This window comes from Nicotiana attenuata, chromosome 5 (genome assembly GCF_001879085.1).
Source record: "Nicotiana attenuata strain UT chromosome 5, NIATTr2, whole genome shotgun sequence".
Lineage (NCBI taxonomy): Eukaryota > Viridiplantae > Streptophyta > Magnoliopsida > Solanales > Solanaceae > Nicotiana > Nicotiana attenuata.
The window spans coordinates 18,822,756-18,827,809 of NC_031993.1; positions in this window are offsets into that span (position 1 = coordinate 18,822,756).

The following is a 5,054-nucleotide window of genomic DNA, read 5'->3' on the forward strand; positions in this document are numbered from 1 at the left end:
AAGCTGTACGAAGTCTATCCTGAATGATCTTAACCTTATCCAAGGCATCCTGTAACAAATCTGTACCCAATAACCGAGCCTCCCCCGGCTCAAACCATCCAACCGGCGATTGACACCGTCTACCATATAATGCCTCATAGGGAGCCATCTGGATGCTCGACTGATAGCTGTTGTTGTAGGCAAACTCCGCTAACAGCAAGAATTGATCCCAAAAAGATCCAAAGTCAATAACACAGGCACGGAGCATATTCTCCAAGATCTGAATAGTACGCTCAGACTGTCCGTCCGTCTGAGGATGAAATGCTGTGCTCAACTCGACCCGCGTACCCAACTCACGCTGTACTGCCTTCCAGAAGTGCGAGGTAAACTGCGTACCTCGATCAGAAATGATAGACACAGGCACACCATGAAGACCAATGATCTCACGGATATAAATCTCTGCCAACCGCTCCAAAGAATAGGAAACTGCCATAGGAATGAAATGCGCTGACTTGTTCAGTCTATCCACAATAACCCAAACTGCATCGAACTTCCTCTAAGTCCCTGGGAATCTAACAACGAAATCTATAGTGATATGCTCCCACTTCCACTCAGGAATCTCTATCTTCTGAAGCAAACCACCAGGTCTCTGATGCTCGTACTTTACTTGCTGACAATTTAGACACCGAGCTACATATGCAACAATATCCTTCTTCATCCTCCCCCACCGATAATGCTGCCGCAAGTCTTGATACATCTTGGCGGCGCCCAGATGAATAGAATACCGGGAACTGTGAGCCTCCTCTAGAATCAACTCACGAAGTATCCATATTAGGCGCACAAACACGACCCTGCATCCTCAAAACTCCATCATCTCCAATAGTAACCTGCTTGGCATCACCGTATCGCACTATGTCCCTAAGGACAAACAAATGAGGGTCATCATACTGCCGCTCCCTGATACGCTCAAACAAGGAAGACCGAGCGACTGTGCAAGCTAAAACACGACTGGGCTCAGAAACATCCAACCTCACGAACTGATTGGCTAAGACCTGAACATCTAATGCAAGCAGTCTCACACCAACTGGAATGTATGCAAGGCTGCCCATACTAGCTGACTTCCTACTCAGGGCATCGGCCACCATATTGGCCTTCCCGGGATGAAATAGATGGTGATATAATAGTCTTTCAATAGCTCCAACCACCTTCTCTACCTCAAATTGAGCTCCTTTTGCTTGAACAAATACTACAAACTCTTATGATCCGTGAATACCTCACATGACATGCCATATAGATAGTGCCTCCAAATCTTCAGCGTGTGAACAATGGCTGCCAGCTCCAAGTCATGAACAAGATAGTTCTTCTCGTGAATCTTTAGCTGCCGTGAAGCATATGCAATAACCTTGCCACCCTGCATCAATACCGCACCAAATCCAATAGGAGATGCGTCACAATATACTGTATAGGGCCTAGAACCTGTGGGCAATACCAACACCGGCGCCGAGTCAAAGCTGTTTTGAGCTTCTGAAAGATCGCCTCGCACTCGTCCGACCATCTGAACAGGGCACCCTTCTAGGTCAACCTGGTCATCGGGGATTCTATAGATGAGAACCCCTCCACAAATCTATGGTAATAACCCGCCAATCCCAAGAAACTTCGGATCTCTGTAGATGATGTGGGTCTAGGCCAGTCCTTGACTGCCTCGATCTTCTTAGGATCCACCTGAATACTCTCTGCTGATACAACGTGACCCAAGAAAGCCACTAAACTCAACCAAAACTCACATTTTGAAAACTTAGCATATAACTGGCTGCCTCTCAGAGTCTGAAGAACGACCCGAAGATACTGCTCATGCTCCTTTCGACTGCGGGAGTAGATCAAGATATCATCAATAAAAACAATCACAAAGGAATCTAGATAGAGCTTGATCACCCGGTTCATCAAATCCATTAATGCTGCTCGGGCATTTGTCAGCCCAATAACATCACTAGAAACTCATAATGCCCATACCGAGTCCGAAAAGCTGTCATAGGGACATCGGATGCCCTAATCCTCAACTGATGGTAGCCAGACCTCAAATCGATCTTTGAAAACACCTTGGCACCCTGAAGCTGATCAAATAAGTCACCAATCCTCGACAATGGATACTTGTTCATGATGGTGACTTTGTTCAACTGCCGATAGTCTATGCACATCCTCATCGATCCATCATTCTTCTTTACAAACAGCACCGGCGCACCTCAGGGGGATACACCAGGTCTAATAAAGCCCTTATCAAGAAAATCTTGCAATTTCTCTTTCAGTTCTTTCAACTCTGGCGGGGCCATACGATATAGCGGAATAGAGATGGGCTGAGTGCCCAGAGCCAAATCAATAGAGAAGTAAATATCCCTATTGGGTGGCATCCCCGGCAGGTCTGCAGGAAATACCTCTGGAAACTCCCGAACAACTGGTACAGAATCCATGGAAGGAACCTCCGCACTAGAATCACGAACATAAGCCAAATAAGCCAAACACCCCTTCTCGACCATATGCCAAGCCTTCATATAAGAGATAACCCTGCTGTCAATGACCAGGGATCCCTCTTCACTCTAATAGAGGCACTCCCGGCAATGCTAAGGTCACGGTCTTGGCGTGAAAGTCCAATATAGCATGATAAGGTGACAACCAATCAATCCCTAAAATGACATCGAAATCAACCATATCGAGAAGTAGGAGATCTACGCTAGTTTCAAGACCCCCAATACTAACCACACACGAGTGATAGACACAATCTACAACAATAGAATCCCCCACCGGCGTGGACACATACACGGGAGCACTCAAAGAATCACAAGGCACAACCAAATATGAAACAAAGTAAGATGACACATAGGAGTATGTAGACCCTGGATCAAATAGAACTGAAACATCTCTACTGCAGACTGAAATAGTACCTGTGATAACAATATCGGATTACTCAGCCTCAGGCCTGACTGGGAAAGCATAACATCGGGGATGGGCCTCACCACTCTGAATCATATCTCTGGGACGGCCCCCTACTGGCTGGCCTCCACCTCTAGCAGCCTGGCCTTTACCTCTAACGGCCTGACCTCCACCTCTAGCGGCATGACCTCTACCTCTGGCTCCCTAACCCCTACCTCTAGGTGGATGAGCGGGCGGTGGCACGCCTGGTGCCGGAATCATGGTACGAGAACCCTGTTGCTGTGGCGGAACGCAAACTAATCTCGGACAGGTCCTCCGGATATACCATAATCACCACACTCGAAACATCCTCCTGATACTGTGGTTGTGGAAACTGAGACTGGCCCAGGCGAGCAGACTGACCGCGATAATAACTCTAAAGAGGAGGTCTCTGATCGGAGCTGGTGGTGCACTATAAGCTGGTTGCCCCGAAGAAGGTACATAAAGACCACGACTCCTTGAAGCTCCATGGGATGTCTGAAGTGCTGAATGAAACGGCCTGGGAGGATGGCCCGTACCAAAAGTACCTCGACCTCCAGATGAGGCCCCACTGAATCTAGAGGAGTTACGCGGCCTCTCGTCAGACCCCTGACCACTCCTCTGAGCTAGAACCATCTCAACTCATCTGGCAACATTGGCTGCATCCTGGAAAGAAATCTCACCTCCTGTGTCCTTAGCCATCTGCAATCTAATAGGCTGAGCAAGTCCCTCAATAAACCTACTCACCCTCTCTCTCTCTCTCTCTCTCTCTCTCTCTCTCTCGATAGGAAGTATAAGAAGAGCATGACGGGCCAAATCTATGAAGCGGGTCTCGTACTGAGTGACGGATATACTACCCTGATGAAGACGCTCGAACTGCCTGCGATAGTCCTCTCTCAGTGTAACAGGAAGGAACTTCTCGAGAAATATCTGAGAAAACTGGTCCCAAGTCAAAGCAGGCGACCCAACTGGTCTATTCAACACAAAGTCATTCCACCACTTTTGGCAGACCCTATCATCTGGAACGCAGCAAAATCAACCGCATTGGTCTCCATTATCCCCATGTTCCGCAGCACCTCATGGCAGCGGTCAAGATAATCTTGTGGGTCCTTAGAAGCTACCCCACTGTATTGAACTGGAAAGAGCTTGGTGAACTTGTCCAATCTTAATAAGGCCTCAAAAGACATAGCTGATCCGTCACCGGTCTGTGCTACAACACCCGGCGGAACTACCCCAACTGGTTAGGCTGCTGGAGTCTGAAACTAGGGAGCCATCTGCTTCGGAGTGTAAGTAGCGGGAGTCTGAACTCCTCCCCCAGCCCGAGAGATGGCTGGTGCTATAGGAAATGTGCCGGTCTGAGCAACACTCTCCATAAGGCCCACTAGACGGACCAAAGCATCCAGAAGTACCGGGGTAGAGATGAACCCCTCTGGAACCTGAGCTGGCCCTGCTGGAACGGTCTGGGCTGGAGCCTACTCATCAAACTCTACCAGAGCCTCCGCCGCTGGTGCTCCTGCTCGAGCTCTGGGCTGAGCCCTGCCCCTGCCTCGTCCTCTGCCCCTCGTAGGAGCTGTCACTGGGGACTCTGGCTGCTGCTCAGCTAATGAAGCGGTACGTGTTCTCGCCATCTGCGAAGGAACAAGAGTAGGGAGTTCAATTAGCATTGAGAGATCAAATCGCACGACAGAGAAGAATAAAAGTGAATTTGTTCCTAAACTCTATAGCCTCTGGGGGATAAGCACAGACGTCTCTGTACTGATCCCTCAGACTCTACTAAGCTTATTCGTGAATTGTGAGACCTAGGTAACCTAGTGATCTGATACCAACTTGTCACGACCCTCGCCATCGGGACCGTGATGGCGCCTAACATTACACTTCCTAGGCAAGCCAACGTTGGAGTATTACTAACCAATTTTCTTTACGATTCAGTGAATAAAACTGAACAAGTTAAAACAAGTGATCATAATTGTGGAAGTAAGTAAACAACTTCTTTATTTATAAACTATTGCCATAACTATTACTACTACTACCCAGAATTCGGTGTCACAATCCACGAACATACTATGATTATCTACAAACATCAGTCTGAAAGAAATTACAACTGTTTTGAAAATAAGAAAATAGTAATGTAG